Source organism: Equus caballus, chromosome X (assembly GCF_041296265.1).
Source record: "Equus caballus isolate H_3958 breed thoroughbred chromosome X, TB-T2T, whole genome shotgun sequence".
Lineage (NCBI taxonomy): Eukaryota > Metazoa > Chordata > Mammalia > Perissodactyla > Equidae > Equus > Equus caballus.
Window position 1 is genome coordinate 100,029,503 of NC_091715.1, and position 17,582 is coordinate 100,047,084.

Here is a 17,582-nt window from a genome sequence, read left to right on the forward strand (position 1 = left end):
TTTTGAGACCTATTACAGCTCTCTAATGGCTGAAGGCCTATATAAACCCCAAAATAGCAACTTTAAGAAGCAGCTTCCTTCATGATTCCTGATTGCCTCCCCTCCGATCCTGTAAAAGTAGTTTAAACTTTCCATTAAAGTACAAATTGTGTATGATTATTTGCAACACCTTGCACTTCCCATGGGGAATTACAACGCTTCTGAATCTGGGGTTATCGCACACTTCTGCCCACATCGTAATGGTTGTTAATTACACCTCTCAATGACCTTCAGGTCTGGATGCCCTGAGTTAGTACAGCTGCCCATAAACTTGTACAGATCTCTTTGTAGATCTCCTGACCAGCCTGGAAGTGGACTGTTACCCTTAGTCTGCTAGAGCTTGGGGCCCAGTGAAATGCTGAGACGGGAAGCAAATATCAAATTGGTATGACCTGACTTCACTTTATTCAAGGAACTTTTTATTGAGCACCATTTCTAGGAAGTCATTCACACTGAGGATACAGTGGGAGGTGATTTGAGATTCTATGATGACTTCTAATTTCTGTCATAGCTGCCAAGAGAGCGAGAAATCCATTTTGACTCGTGTCATACTGAAGCAGTCGTTACCTTGTCCTCCTAAGCCCTCCAGGAAACCTTTCTCAGAGGATTCACAAGTAGGTGTTTTTGCTTTCCAGGCTGCCCAGTTAATTTTCCAGAACGTTCTATAACTATGAGCAAAGATTCTCTGGTTAGCCACTAGATGTCACCAAATCCCAGGAAAGGATTGGCTGAACCCTGAGATCAAAGATATTTGCTTCCTCATCGCTGGATGAGAATATTCAGAAGGGCTCAGGGAAGCAGTCAAAAGAGAGAGACCCTGGAGAAGGTCAGCGATCAGTACTAGAGATGTGGAAAGGGACAACAGTACCTGTCGGGACAGCAGCACAGATGCACACATGCGCGTGAAAACACACACTCACACAACACCTCTCTCTAAAATCTAACACTACCCAGGAGAGTAGTGAGTCACTTGGCAGGATAAGGCTGAAAGTCTGCAGCCACAAAAATCATGGCCTAATGGGGTCTCCACTGATGGCTTATGCCAGTGGTTCTCAGGCTGTGGTTCCTGGAACATCAGCACCAGCACGACCTGGGAGACTGTTAGAAATGCAAAGTCACAGGCCCCATTCCAGGCCGACTGAATCAGAAACTCTGGCAGTGGGGCCCAAACTCTGTGTTTTAACAAGCCTTCCGGGTGATTCTGCTGCTCAGAACCACTGGCTTATGCATGGATTCCGCTATTCACCCACTCGTTTATTCCTGCATTCATTCGTCCAATCATAAAGGAGGTCACTAAACCAGAGACAATCCTATCGGTAAGTGTGGCACATCTTCTGTACTGCCCACCCCTGCAAACTGATAGGAAAATGCGTTGCAAATCTGTTTCCAAATCAAGGTCCTTTTCCATCAGGGAGAATTCCGAGGCTGTCAGCAAAAACAAAGATTTCTCCAAGACGGGCCTCGAGGGCTATTGCAAAACAGCTGCAGATGGAATGCAATTCCTCTTGCTGTGCCTGATACTGGGAGTGTCTCAAGGGCCATTTCACAACCTGCCTCCACACAGACCAAAATTCAGTCTTGTAAAATGAATGCAAAGGAGGCAAGTCCATGGGATCGCCAGGTTAGCCGGGTGCAGGACCTCATTGGGGAGGTGAGGGGTTAGCTTGGGCCTAAAGCCTGTCTGGAAGCCCCCGTCCCCCTAGCAGTGATCTGCACAGACAGATGCACAGGACATACCTCCCACCAGCCACCAGCAGTCTGAAAAAAGAATGTTGCGCTTCTTAAGGAAGAGATGGGTATTGAGAGACAACATCTGAGAATCAGTGTAATTTATTCAGTAATTATTTTCTGAACTGTTTATCTATTCCAGTGCTTTGTCTGACCAATACACTAATTAGGACATCTGCCCGCATATCGTGAGGAGCCTTTTCTAGGGTCCTTTTTCTTATTTCCTCTCTCCCTCCCTCTTCCTGCCTCCCCCCTTTGCACAGGGCTTGTTTCTCAAACACTCGAGGTCGTTACATGTCAATGCCATCCCCACTTTAGAGATGAGGAAACTGAGTCTCAGGGAGGGTGAGAATCAACTTTGTGGAAAAGAAACAGGATGCTGGCGTGGGGGAGGAAATGACGTCTGGCGAGGGAAGAGAAGGACACGGCTCAGATCCACTCTGGGACCTGGGTGGTGAGGGTGGCGGTGACCAGCGCTGGGTCCAGCCAGGAGAGGGTCCCTTCTCTCGCTCCTCTGCTCGTAGACCCCTTTCCCTACCGCAAGCCCGCTGAGAGGCGGGGCAAGGGTCAGGCAGGGGGCCTCAAGAGGGCTAAGACAGAGTTTGATAAGAATCGATTTCTCCCTCTCGCTTCCCGCTTTTCAGAGACCCTCGATCCCAGCCCCCGCCACGCCAGCAGTACATTCGCTTCCGGAAATGGACCAGGCCGAGGTCCTCGGGGACTGGCGGCCGGGGGGCGGGGCCTGGCGGCCGGGGGCGGGGTCTGCTCTCGGCGCTGCGGAGGGGGCGTGGTCAGCGTGGCGAATGGGGGGGCGGGCGCGGGGGCGCGCGCGGGAAGGCTGCTGTGGGCGGAGCGCCGTGGAGAGGCGACCATTTTACCGAGCGCGGCGGGCACGTTTTGCTGCTCCGGGCGTCCCGCCCCCTCGCCACGTCCCTCTCGCTCCTTTCCGTCCAGCCGGGCGTCGGGCGCGGGAGGCCAAGGCCGAGCCGGGCTCCGCGGTAGTGCAGGAGCCGCACTGGGGTCGCCCTGGGCGCCCTTCCCGGGTTATCTCGGGCCGGCCCCCCGGGAGCCCTGCCTCCCGCTCCCAGCGCTCCGGCCAGTCGGAGAGCAGGCAGGCGAGCGCCCCTGGGGGGCCGCCGGAAGCCGCTTTTCCCTACTCAGAGCCCTTTGCCTGGCACACAGTAGGCGCTCAATACATGTTTATTTTCAGTTGAGTGTTGATTCAACTTTTATGGCTTGTGATTAATCCTTTTCCTTCTGTTCTAGAAACTCAAGTTGCCGACTGGATCAAGGACAAACAGTTCGCCAACTGTCACAACACCATATTGGAACTTCAGCAAGTTCCGAAAACATGTTGGTTCTTTTGTTTATTTCTCAACTCATGTTATTTTCGTTTCTTTGTGCTTTTTTTTTTCCCTTGCAGCAAAGCCGTGAAATGGTCTACCTCTTCCTTGACACTTCCTCCCACTCCTCAGTTCACAGTGATTTGTCTTCTCGTAAATCTTTTTGAGCAAATAATCAGACTGCACAGTGACTACCTGGTGGTTTTCAAATTATTTCACGTCTGGTGGTTTTGATTATTGCTTGTCTGGTTAGGCTGTACCTTTTATCCTTAGGCAAATATGAGGGTCTTCAAAAGTGCCTATGAGGCAGGGACAGGAGGAGTGACTGCAAATGGGCATGCAGGGTCTTTTAGAGGTAATGAAAATGTCCTAAACTTAGATTGTGGTGATGGTTTGCACAACTCTAAATTTACTAAAAAACATTGAATTGTAGACTTAAAATGGGTCAGCTTGATGAATATAAATTATATCTCAAAGATAAAATGCCTGTGCAGTAATAAGTAAAGAATGGTGGAGATAGATTTTGTAGGGAGACTAGCAGGAAAGGTGGGTCATAATTATAGAGAAAAATACAATGGCTTAAGGAAATGACAAAGACTTTCCTTGACCAAACTTTAGACAGGCTTTTCTAAGCTCTCTTTTCAACTAGGCCTTGTCTTGGGGCACTGTCTGGAGTCCTGTCCTGGGCTTGCCTAGCCCAGTTTTAGCAAGAGTCCTGCTAAGTCATCCCCTTACCCTTGATACCTGATCACCTTGGCCTGCCTTTAGCAAGAATCCTTTTAAGTTGGTTTAGCAAGAATCCTCCTCCCCTTGATGTCTCCTCTTAGTAATATTCCATCCACTGACTCTCTTACTCTGTTCCCTGGCTGTAAATCCCCACTTGTCCTTGTTGTATTCAGAATTGAGCCCAGTTCCATACTGAAGTCTCTTTTCCTCTATTGCAACAGTACTGAGTAAAATCTGTCTTTACTGCTTTTGATTAGTGTCTGGCTCTGTTTCTCTTTGACAGAAAACACCCTTAGACAGTGCTTCTGGTAGTATATATCTGTCTGGCCTGCTAGGGGGCCATTCTTTTTTAAGAGACCACCAAAAAGTGACTACTCAGTCATTCGTTCACAAAATACTTGTTGACGGTCTACTTATTACCAGGCACTGGGCTGGTGCTGAGGAAACAGATGTGGGTAAAAATCATCTACATGGTCTCTGTCTTCGTGGAGTTCATAGTCTAGTGGGGGAGCCAAATAGCATGCAAATACCCACACAAGTGTGCACTTGCAGTAAGGACAAGTACTGGAAGAAGAGGTCCACGATGCCCTGAGAGCCTATAAAACAGGGGACTTTGACTAGTGAAAGTGGTCAGGAATGCTACCCTGAGGGCATTATTATTATTATTTTATTATTTTGATTGAGGTAACATTGGTTTATGACATTATATAAATTTCATTATATTTCGACTTCTATATAGATTACATCATGAGAATAGGATTATTGAGCTGAGAGGTATAGGAAGAGTAGAAGCTAATTCAGTTGGAGATTGGAGTTGGGGAGAAGGCTTAAGGCTGTGTTCAGAGAGAGCATGGTGAGCAACAGACTGAAAGAATGCCAGTATGGCTAGAGTTCAAGAGGCAGTGGGAGAGCAGTGTGGTGGGATTTGTGGCTGTGCCAGTATGTAGGAGTCAGGATATGCAGGACCTTATAAGCCAGCTTAAACAGTTTTGTCTATATCCTAAGAGCCATTGGAAGCCCCGTGGGGTGGGAGTAATGATTGGATTTGTCTTTTGAAAATATCACCCTGGCTACAATGTGGACAAAGGGGTGGGAGGGGTCAGAAGGTATTGGGGAGTCCCATTAGGAACCATTGCTACAATCTAGAGTAGAAGTGATGGTAGCTTGGACTAAGGTAGTCATGGTTTAGATGGAGAGAATGGTAAATTTCAGAATTAGGAAGTAAAATCCATAAAACATGGCAATCAATTGGAATTGGGAGTGAGGGAGAGTGAGAGATCAAGGATGACTTCTCAGTTTCTGGTTTGTACAACTGGATGTTTGTGAGTCCTGATCAGAGACACTAATAACAAGTTCACGGATGAAGATTGTGAGTTTGGTCTTAGACATGTTGTGTTGAAGATGCTTTTGAGAACACCAAGACAGCCAGATAGATAGTTCAATGGATGGACCTGGAGCTCAGAAGAAAAATCTAGCCTGGAGATATAAATTGCACGTAGCTAGTAATTGAAGTCATGTGTGGGGATAAAGTTGTCCAGGTCAGAGAGTATCAGAGGGAGAATGTAGGAGAGCATAGAATCAGAAGGAGCCTTGAGAAACTCCAGGATTTATTGTGGAGGAGAGGAGGATTAACCTGCAAAGGAGACAGGGAAAGAGCCGCCAGGGAAGTGTAAAAGAATGTCAGGAGGGACTTGTGTCATTGAAGCCAAAGGAAGAGACTTTAAGAAGTAGGGAGTGGACTGTCAACAGTGTCCTTTGGTGCTGAGGGGTCAAATAAGATGTGGACTGGTAAGTATGTGTTGCATTTAGGAATATGGAGGTCACTGGTGACCTTAGCCAGATCTCTTTTTGTGGAGTGACAGGGCAGAAGTCTGGATTGGAATGGATTGAAGTATGGTTAGCAGAGAATGGAAGGCAAGGAAGTGGAAACAAGGGGTATAGGCAATTATTGGTAGCAGTTTGGCTGAGAAGGGTGTGGAATCATCAGGGTAGTAGCAGGAGTGGGATTTGGAGTCCAGAGAGGCCTTTTTTTTTTTTTAACAACGGGGAGAAATTTTGTTGAAATGTATAGTTTACAAGAAAGGGTCTGTTGGGAGTGAGTGGTTGAAAAGACAGTAAATTAATTAATAAATTATAGTGTACATTTGTTGAGAAAGAGAAGGTTCTGCAACCCAAAGCACAGGTGAAAGACTTAGTGCTCAGTAGGAGGAGAGAGCATCTCTCTAAATTAAGGGACTGCTGACAGGATGTGTGCAGGTGTCAGCAGGTTTGTGTTTAGTGTTAGGAAGATGAGGGAGCTCCCTTCTGAAGACTCGCTCTATTATTTTCTCTGTAAATGGACATCATCTGCATGTAGAGAGAATGAGAAAGAGGAGGCATTGGAAGTTGGAAGAGAATGGAGAAGGTTTAATTAGTTGTAAGGGTGAGAGTGGGTGGACCAGAGAAATATAGAAGGACTGTGGGGTAATGCTGATGGCCCATTTCCTGTTGTTGATGGTAAGTTTGTCATGAACCAAGCTTTACTTTTTCTAAGTGCTTTTCTAAGTGTCTCAGTGTTTTATCTTATTTAGTCTTCAAAGCAGCCCCAGGACGTAGGCTGCATCATCCGTCTCTTTTCACAGATGTTCAAGTGGAGGTACAGCTAAGCGATGTCACTTGTTGAAGGTCAAAGAGCTAGGGTTGGAGCTAGGTATTGAACCCAGACTGTCTGTCTCCAAAGCCCATGGTCTTAACCACTACACTAAGTTATGTCCCCAAAATAGGTCTGGACCACACTTTACTATCACTAAATATAGACCTCCAAAACCATATTTAATGACTGCACTGTATGCCATTGTATGGATGTAGCACATGTTCGGACCTGATCTAAGCATTTTTTCTCTTCATAGGCACAAGCTCAGTTGCTAGGGCAGGAAGAACGTGTGTGTGTGTGTGTGTTCCTTTGCCTGCCGTGCTGTGTATGAGAAAGCTCAGGAAGGCTGGCAGAGAACATGGAGTTGTTTGCCTTTCTAGGCCTGACCAGAGGCTCTGTCCAAACCAAGCCTGCAGTGTACTGGATCTAACTCCTTCACAAAGAGCATCTCCTGCATTTCTAAGTTGGTTTTATGCTTCACAGTCTGTTCGGTTAATTTTCCAGAAGCTCTCTAGCTGTGATTCTGCATTCTCAAGTCAGCCACTAGACAACACCGAATTCCAGAAAGAAAAGAGCTTATTTGAGGCTGGGTTACAGGAGTAATTCCCCTCTATCTGCTTTGCTGTGTTTTCCAATTTTCTATAGAGAGTATATGTAACTTTCACTTTGTGGGGAAAAATGAAGTTAACTTCTCTAAAATAAAAAGCCAGACTAGGCAGAGGACAGAGGTCTAAGATTCAGTGCTTTTGACTCTACTATAGCTAGATACGCTTGTCTGTGACTCAACAATTCCATCCCTAGGTGTATACCCAAGAGAAATGAAAGCATATTTGTATACAAAGACTTGTATACGAATGCTCATAACAACGCTATTCATAATTGGCCCAACCTAGAAACAACTCTAATATGCATAAATAAATGAATAAACTGTGGTACATCCATGCAATGGAATACTGCTTAGTAATAAAATGGAATAAATCTCAAAATAATTATGCTGAGTGGAAGAAGCCAAACCAAAAAAAAGAGTATATACTGTCTTATTCCATTTATATAACATTCTAGGAAATGCAAATTAAAGTTTATTTACAGTAATCAGATCCGTGGTTACCTCTGGGGGTGGGGATTAACTGGGAAGGGGCCCCAGGGAACCTTAGGAGGTGATGGAAGTGTTCTATGCCTTGATCTGGTTACATGGGAGGATACATCTGTAACGTTCATTGAGCTGTACGTTTAAGATTTGTGCACTTTACTGTGTGCATGTTGTCCTCAATAGAAAGGTTAAAAGAAGATGCAACTGCTTTTGTCAGTCTTTTTCCTCCTTCCTTTGCTCCTTTCTTCTCTAGCTCCTTCTCTCCATCCCTCTCTCTTCTGTAATTCTTGTGTCCTTTTGGGAGAGAGTTGATAGTGCATCCAGGCACTGATGCTGATTCTATCCCTAATCCTGCCAGACAAATGGAGAATGCGGAGGACAGTTTACTCAGAAAGTAGGATCCAAGAAGTCTGTGGTTAAAGAAGGGCTCCTGGGAGTGAACATTTCTTTCTCTTCCCTTGTACTTGGATTAGATATGTATCTTTGGGCCCTCAGTTCTCTCATGGTATTTATCTAAGAGCTGGTGTCTTGGAATCAGACAGACTTGCCCTTGAGTCCCTGGTGCACCACTTACTAGCCGTTTGACCCTAGGGAAATGACTTAACTCCTGATCCTCAGTTTTCTCATTCGCAGCATGGGTATGATAATCTTAACTTTCTAAACTTGTTTTAAAAATTCAGTAAATTCTTCAGACAAGTAAAGCACTTTGCCTGATGCAGAGAAACCACTTAATTTTGGATGGCTCTCTTATTGCCCTACAGGTTGTGAACTTGTGACCTTTGACTGTCGGGTGACATCTGGTCCTGCTCCATTGGAAATTAAATAACCCTTCTTATCATTACTACTACAACAACTAGGAGGAAGATTTATACTTGCAGTGTGACTCTTAAACCTGCCCTGCAGGGGCTGGCCCTGTGGCCCAGTGGTTAAGTTTGTGCACTGCGCTTCGGCGGCCCAGGGTTTTGTGGATCCGGATCCTGAACGCGGACATGGCACCACTCATCAGGCCATGCTGAGGCGGCATCCCACATAGCACAACCAGAAGGGCCTACAGCTAGAATATACAACTATGTACTGGGGGTCTTTGGGGAGAAGAAAAAAAAAAAGATTGGCAACAGTTGTTAGCTCAGGTGCCAATCTTTTAAAAGAAAAACCAAAAGCAAAACCTGTCCTTGGCCTCATATAGCCTCTTTCCTACCAAATAAGAATGGAGAGGGCTTTTTCATTGGCTTCCACAATATTCCTGGATGGTCAATTCGAGACCGCTAGTTGTTGCTGTCCTCTTACAGAAGTGAAGATGGGAGAGGCATCTTGACTTTGCCGAGAGCCCATACTTAGTGATAGCTCTAACACTGACAAATGTTCTGTATCTTGCCTTGTGGGGGCATAATAAGACATTACAGATGCCTAAGTAAATAAAAATGGGGTTATGATTTTTCTTCCTACTCCAGACAACTCATTCCTACCACATGGAAATGACCGTGAAAGTCAACCATAACACACATACCTACTTATTTCCCTCCTTGCTGACCTACTCTTGAGCGCTTTTTATGTTAGCCATGCTATTTCGTTGATCTCAAAGTTGTCTCCTGTAGGGAAGGTTCAGTGGAAAGAGAATGGATATTTGTTGAATGACTGCTCTGTGTCAAACATGGGGCTAATTGTTTTACAGGGGGTCTAAGCAACCCTATGATATAAGTACCACTATTGGATTTCAGAGATGAGGAAACTTGATTTTGGAAAAGAGAATTAGTTTCTAGACAGTCACTCAGCTACTATGTGGCAGAGCCAGTATTCCTTATCCCCATCCATTGATTTTATTTATTTTTTTTTTTTAAATTTTATTTTTTCCTTTTTCTCCCCAAAGCCCCCCAGTACATAGTTGTGTATTCTTCGTTGTGGGTTCTTCTAGTTGTGGCATGTGGGACGCTGCCTCAGCGTGGTCTGATGAGCAGTGCCATGTCCGCGCCCAGGATTCGAACTGACGAAACACTGGGCCGCCTGCAGCGGAGCGCGCGAACTTAACCACTTGGCCACGAGGCCAGCCCCATTGATTTTATTTTTTTTGGCTTTATATTTGAATAAAGAGCATGTGACAGATAGACCAGCCTTTTTCTATCTCAGTTCCATTGCAGTCACCATCAGCCGAGGTGTCTGCCTGAAACCAAAACCATTCAGCTTAACCACAGAAGCACATCAAACACTGATGACCCATAATATCTAGATAAAACTTTGGGCAAACATCCCTCGACCTATCCATCCATTTGTTCATTTGTTTAACAGATATTTATTGAGCACTGACCATGTGCTAGACCTCGTATGAGACGTGACTGTTAGCCCCAGAGTGGAACCATTTATGTTCCACAAATGAATCGTGGCCCCTATAGGAAACCGTGTTAGGAATGAGCAGCTTTGGGGTTAGGGTAAGAAGTGGGGATAGAGTCTCAGAAGGAAGAAAAGAAATGTTTACTGAGCACGAATTGTGTCTGATCCTTGGGATCCTGGGAAGCTCATTAACTCCCAAGATGATTCTTGGTTTTCAGCTCCAGGCAGCAGCATTTTGGGGGGCTGCCCTGGAGATGGGGTGCTGAAAGGTCTGAGGTTCAGATATACCTGCTTTGAGCTCCCTCTCCTCCCACTCCCTGTACTCCTGGGTCTCAGATGGTCATGCTTGTCTCTGTATCCAAACTCTACTTTTTAGTAAATGTTAATTGTCTTCTGTGCTGTAAGGATATCTTATTCACTTGGGGTGGTCAGACTTGAAATTGGACCTCCTTGCCTTGAGAGGGAGTGTCAGGACATACAGTTATTCTGGGAAAATGAATTTGTTGGGCCTCCCTCTCCTGGGTAAGGCAAACCAAAACGAGTACAGAAATCTATGACTATGTCCAAGGTTTGGATTCAAGATTAACTGCCTTGCACGGAGGTGTCCCTCGATACAGATTTTCTGTATTATCTTGAGCATCATTTGATGGCTCGATTACACTCTGTACTTCCTTCTCAGAAGTTCACAGTGTGTCCTAAACCACTGATAAGAAGTTAAGGAATTGCCTCACATTTGGTCTTACAAAAGTTTATGTACCAAATTCCTTAAAGGCAGATATAATGATTACTTTTTTTCCTGTTTTGCTAGTAGTTTATATTTGCTGATCATGCAGTAACAATGTTCTCTGTGAAAATGCATGAAGGTATATATACACACACATATATGAGCCAGAAGAAATTACTGCTGAAATTCTGGTATATTTTCCCCCAGTTTTATTTATTTATTTATTTTTTTTAAAGATTTTATTTTTTTCCTTTTTCTCCCCAAAGCCCCCCGGTACATAGTTGTATATTCTTTGTTGTGGCTCCTTCTAGTTGTGGCATGTGGGACGCTGCCTCAGCGTGGTCTGATGAGCAGTGCCATGTCCGCGCCCAGGATTCGAACCAACGAAACACTGGGCCGCCTGCAGCAGAGCGCGTGAACTTAACCACTCGGCCATGGGGCCAGCCCCTCCCCCAGTTTTAAAAGACAAATCTTGGGGGCTGGCCCCGTGGCCGAGTGGTTAAGTTCATGCGCTCCGCTTCGGTGGCCCAGGGTTTGGCTGGTTCGGATCCTGGGCGCGGACATGGGACCACTCATCAGGCCATGTTGAGGCAGCGTCCCACATGCCACAACTAGAAGGACCCACAACTAAAATATACAACTATGTACTGGGGGGATTTCGGGAGAAAAAAAGCAGAAAAAAAAAGATTGGCAACACTTGTTAGCTCAGGTGCCAAACTTTAAAAAAACAAAAAAACCCCCAAATCTTGAAAATATATCTTCTCCCATTCTGTAGGTTGCCTTGTCTTTTTGTTGACTGTTTATTTTGCTGTGCAGAAGCTTTTTAGTTTGTTGTAGTCCCATTTGTTGCTTTTTACTTTTGTTGTCTTTGCTTTTTCTCTCATTATCAGGAAATTGCTGCTGAGACCAATGCCAAGGAGCTTTTTCCTTATGTTTTCTTCTAGAAGTTTTATGGTTTCGGATCTTAAATTTAAGTCTTTAATCTATTTTGAGTTCCTTTTTGTGAGTGGTGTAAAATAAGAGTCCAATTTCATTCTTCTGCATGTGGTTATCCAGTTTTTCCAACACCATTTATTGAAGAGACTATGCTTTGCCCATTGAGTATCCTTGGCTCCCTTGTAAAATGTTAGTTGACTGAATAGGCAGGAGTTTGTTTCTGGGCTCTTGATTCTGTTCCATTGAGCTATGTGTCTATGTTTAAGTCAATACCATATTGTTTTGATTACTATAGCTTTGTTGTATAGTTTCAAATCAAGAAGTGTGATGCCTCCAGCTTTGTTCTTCTTTCTCAGGATTGCTTTGGCTATTTGGGGTCTTTTGTGGCTCCATACAAATTTTACAATTGTATTTTCTATGTTTGTGAAAAATGCCATTGGAATTTTGATAGGGATTTCATTGAGTCTGTAGATGGCTTTGGGTAATATGGACATTTTAACAATATTAATTCTCCCGATCCATGAACACAAGATATCTTTCCATTTATTTGTATCTTTAATTTCTTTCATCACAGTCTTATAATTTTCAGTGTACAGATCTTTCGCCTCCTTGGTTAGATTTATTCTGAAGTATTTTATTGTTTTTGATGCTATTGTGAATAGGATTGTTTTCTTTATTTCCTTTTCAGATGTTTTGTTGTTAGTGTATAGAAACACAACTGTTTTCTGTATGTTGATTTTGTATCCTGCAACTTTACTGAATTTGTTAATTGATTCTAGCAGTTTTTTGATGGAATGCTTAGGATTTTATATATATAAGATCAGGGCAGAGGTTAAGTTCACACACTTTGCTTAGGTGGCCCGGGGTTCACAGGTTCAGATCCTGGACATGGACCTACACACCCCTCATCAAGCCATGCTGTGGTGGCGTCCCACATACAAAATAGAGAAAGATTGGCACAGATGTTGGCTCAGGGCCAATCTTCTTCACCAAAAAAGAAAAAAAAGATCAGGTCAACTGCAAACAAGGACAATTTTACTTCTTCCTTTTCTATTTGGATGCCTTTTATTTCTCTATCTTGCCTGATTACTCTGTCTAGGACTTCCAGTACTAGGTTGAATAGGAGTGGTGAGAGCAGGCACCCTTGTCTTGTCCCTGACCTTAGAGGAAAAGCTTTAAACCTTTCACCATTGTTGGCTGTGGATTTGTCATATATGACCTTTATTGTGTTGAGGTATGTTCCTTCTATACCCAATTTGTTGAGAGTTTTTATCATAAAAGGATGTTGAATTTTGTCAAATGCTTTTTCTGCATCTATTGAGATGATTATATGACTTTTATCCTTCATTTTGTTAATGTGGTGTGTCACATTTATTGATTTACATCTCAGCGATAAACCCCACTTGATCATGATGAATGATCCTTTTAATGTGCTGTTGAATTTGGTTTGCTTATATTTTTTTTGAGGATTTTTGCATCTATATTCATCAGGAATATTGGTCTGCAATTTTCTTTTCTTGTAGTGTCCTTATCTATTGACCTTGTAAAATGAGTTTGGGTGTGTTCCCTCCTCTTCAATCTTTTTGAGGAGTTTGAGAAGGATTGGCATTAATTCTTTAAAGGTCTGGCACAATTTACTGGTGAAACCATCTGGTCCTAGGCTTTTCTATTTTGGGAAGTTTTTGATTACTGATTCAAACCCCTTACACGGTATTGATCTGTTCAGATTTTCTATTTCTTCCTGATTCAGTTTTGGTTTTATTTATTTGGGCCCTCTCTCTTTTTTTCTTGATGAGTCTGGCTAAAGGTTTATTGATTTTGTTTATCTTTTCAAAAGACCAGCTCTTTTGTTGATCTTTTCTACTGTTTTTCTGGTCTCTATTTCATTTCCTTCTACTCTGATCTTTGTTAGATCCTTCCTTTTGCTAACTTTGGGCTTAGTTTGTTCTTCTTTTTCTAGTTCCTTAAGGTGTAAAGCGAGGTTGGTTATTTGAGATCTTTCTTTTTTTTAAATATAAGCATTTATCACTATAAACTGTCCTCCTAGAACTGCTTTTGCAACTCCCATAGGTTTTGATGTGTCGTGCTGAACATACAATCTTGAATCCCTCTTTAAAAGCTAACATTATAATGTGCATTTTCCTGTTTCATTAAAAAGTTCTCATATACACTTGTTTCAAGGTTTGCATACTATCCCTCTTATGGCTATAGGTGGGTTCACTTAACCACACCTTAGCCTTGAAGCCCTTTCTGCCCATTCCTGCCCATATATTTCCTGCCTCCAGAACTGGTTAACCTAAAGATGAGTCCCTCATTCTCTAGCCCTTAGTAGTGGTTTCATGTGAAGGAGTTCAGCCTTCCTGGATAGTGTGTACCACATCCTTCAAGACACCAGCCTTATCTTTGAGTTGCCTTCTATATATATTTTAAAGCACCTAGTGTTGTGTGATAGGAAGGTCTTAATAAATACTTTTTTGGGAAAGGTACTCAATTTCTCTGAGCCTGAGTTTCCTTATCTGTCACATGGATCACAAGAGTACTGCTTCATTGAGTTGTGGTGAATAAATGAGAAAAGGCCTAGAAACCAATCCCAGTGTTTGGCACATAGAATGTGCTCCATATGTGTCAACTATTATTACTATTGCCTGCTCAATGACCTCATGTGGAGAAGTATAGCTTGAGTGGAGAAAACAGGGCAGAACTTAGAAGTGGTGATTAATCATGATACCAAAAAAATATTCCCCTGCAAAATCCACTTGCTTTATGCATATTGGACTATTATGGTAGACACCAGGCTGGGTCAGAGACCCTTGAGACCACCTCAGAGAACATTCTACCTTAGAGCCTTCTCCTTACAAAACATCAGATGAGGACAGAGGAGCAGAGGGTAGAAAGGGAACTAACATTTTCTGAATGCCTACTATGTGCCTGACACTGTGTCAAATGATTCCCCCAGGGTTTCTCATTTAATGCTCTCAACACTATTGTGAGGTAAGAGTGACAATCCTAACTTTACTGAAAATGAATCTGAACCTCAGATAAGTCCCAAATATTTTAGAATGTCACATAACTCCCAAGAGGCAGAGCCTGCATGCAAACCCCCAGAGTACCTGGCTCTAGCCCATGGTTCTCTCATTCCACCATGATGGTGGGCTTACTGCAGGGCTCAGGGGAGTAGGCAGCCTACTGTTTCCTTCACCTTGGAAAGTCCCTGATTTCAAGAAAATCAAAAGAGAGAGATCCTGCAGAAGGTCAACACTAGAGGTGTGGAAAGGGACAGCAGTACCCGTCAGGGCAGCAGCACAGACACACACACACACCTCTAACTCTCTAAAATCTAACACTAATACTACTCAGGAGAGTTTGCCGGGAGGTAAAGTGGGCAACCCAACCATACCGCCCAACCACCAAGTCAGAGGATTCATTTTAGATTACACCCACAAGCTACTTGGCAGGATCAGGCTGAAAGTCTGCAGCCACAAAAATCATGGCCTAATGGGGTCTCCACTGATGGCTTATGCCAGTGGTTCTCAGGCTGTGGTTCCTGGACCATCAGCACCAGCACGACCTGGGAGACTGTTAGAAATGCAAAGTCACAGGCCCCATTCCAGGCCGACTGAATCAGAAACTCTGGCAGTGGGGCCCAAACTCTGTGTTTTAACAAGCCTTCCGGGTGATTCTGCTGCTCAGAACCACTGGCTTATGCATGGATTCCGCTATTCACCCACTCGTTTATTCCTGCATTCATTCGTCCAATCATAAAGGAGGTCATTAAACCAGAGACAATCCTATCGGTAAGTGTGGCACATCTTCTGTACTGCCCACCCCTGCAAACTGATAGGAAAATGCGTTGCAAATCTGTTTCCAAATCAAGGTCCTTTTCCATCAGGGAGAATTCCGAGGCTGTCAGCAAAAACAAAGATTTCTCCAAGACGGGCCTCGAGGGCTATTGCAAAACAGCTGCAGATGGAATACAATTCCACTTGCTGTGCCTGATACGAGGCTGGGAGAGTCTCAAGGGCCATTTCACAACCTGCCTCCACACAGACCAAAATTCAGTCTTGTAAAATGAATGCAAAGGAGGCAAGTCCATGGGATCGCCAGGTTAGCCGGGTGCAGGACCTCATTGGGGAGGTGAGGGGTTAGCTTGGGCCTAAAGCCTGTCTGGAAGCCCCTGTCCCCCAAGCTGTGATCTGCACAGACAGATGCACAGGACATACCTCCCACCAGCCATTTGAAAAGAGAATATTAGGCTTCTGAAAGAGCAGCAACATCTAAGAATCACTGTAATGTATTGAATAATTATTTCTGAACCATTTACCTATACTAGACTAAGAGGTGTTGGAACAGGCACAAGCAGGAGACCTAGTCCCAGTGCTGCCATTGGAATAGCTATACTCCCCTAATGACAAAGCTTTGTTCCTGGACGCGCGTCATCATCGTGCCTGGCTCTGTTCTCCCTCAGGATGAATTTTCATTTGCAGCAGACCTCTCTATCCCCCATTATGACCTGAAATAGTCTTGTGCCAGATCTCACCACCAGTTCTCCAGACATGCCTTGTCTCAAGCAGTGGATGTACCTTGAATTTTTTCCTGGGGACTTCTGAGCCTCTACTGTGAGTAGACTTTCATTGGGTCCACTTCACTAGTTGCTCCAGGGGTGTCTGACTACCAACAGCCTCCTAGGCTCCCCCCAAATATACAAATCATGAGTACCTTCCAAGGAGGCTCTCCAGCCCCACACAAGTGCACTTGGGCAAGTCTTTCTCTGCAGTCTTTCAAATCTGCCCAGTCCCAGTAGGTTCCCAAGCATAGGCAAAGGAATCGGCCCCTGAAGGGAGACAGACCCAGGCTACAAAGCAGGTTTCTGACCTCCACCATGCTGAAGACTTGGTAAATTCAGCAAATGAATGACTCCCTGGGTGTCAGAGCGTCAGCCTTTCCTAGGCCATGCCTCCTTCTTTTCTTGTGCACCTTCTTCACCCCTGGGCACACCCCACCCCGCCTCCTGACTGTGGGGGACCTGTGTAAAGCTCCTGAAACTCAGGGATGGGAGAAGGGATATGTTCTAAGACTACACAGGATTTGGCTCCACCTGACCAAAAGTCAGGTCCCAGAAAGAAGGTTTGCCTGAGGCACATGGATGACAGAGGGCCAAGATAAGCTAAATGGGCAAAAAGAGGTCTATGTCCATGATTGAGAGGGGCAAGAAAAGATCATTCGAGCTGCACAGGCAAGGGATATGCCAGTGTGAAAGTTCACGTACATGTATGTGGGAGGTGGGAGTGGGGTTGGGGCAGAGCTGTAGGTATGATGAAGAAGCATAGTTGTTTCTGTATCCCAGGCTTAATGATTAGGGGTTATTTTGTTCTGAAATTTAGATTTCACAGATTAGGGTTACACAGTGTTAGCAGAGGCACTGGGGAGTGGAACCATGGCTGTTGAATCTGATAGACTGGAATCCATTTTAGGATGAAGTCAATACTACTTAGCAGTCAGACAGATGTCGGTCAGCATCCTGTTTCAATCCTGTTATTTGCTCTGTGACTTTGGACATGAAAACCTATCTGAGCCAGTTTCCTCATCTGTTACACGGAGATAGTAATACTGCTCTTCCATGTTGTTGTTGCAATTTGTGATATGATACATATAGCAAGCTGGAACACTACCTGTCACATATTAAGTAAATTCCAAACTCATCTAAGAACATTCATCAACCTACAGTAGGTCCATTTGCCAGGCAGCAATCATCTCTGTCTCAATTCTGGCACCCCTAGAATTGACAGGTGCCAGTGTGGATACACTTTCTTACATCCTGCAAACCTTTGGATTTAGACTTGAATTTAGAGAGTGAAGAAAGAGACCAGGAGGGAAGGGCAGGCATGACTTTGAAGAAAGAAAGAGGAGGAGCAACAGAGGGCGGGGGCAAGGCAGGGACACCCCCGGAACCCACTGAGGCCCAGGCTCCCTTCCTGAAAAGAGGAAGAGATGGCTCGGAGGCCAATAGGACAGTAATTGCAGTCCAGCTGCTCCCATCTC

The 17,582-nt window shown here is 44.4% G+C and overlaps 1 long non-coding RNA gene across 1 annotated transcript; it reads left to right on the forward strand.

Annotated features, from left to right (window-relative positions):
* The first annotated feature begins 2,639 nt into the window (after positions 1-2,639).
* LOC100060405 (uncharacterized) lies at positions 2,640-8,717 on the forward strand. The gene is made up of 2 exons (XR_011434917.1): positions 2,640-2,948; positions 3,034-8,717. It is a non-coding gene; the product is annotated as an uncharacterized lncRNA (long non-coding RNA).
* The last annotated feature ends 8,865 nt before the right edge of the window (positions 8,718-17,582 follow it).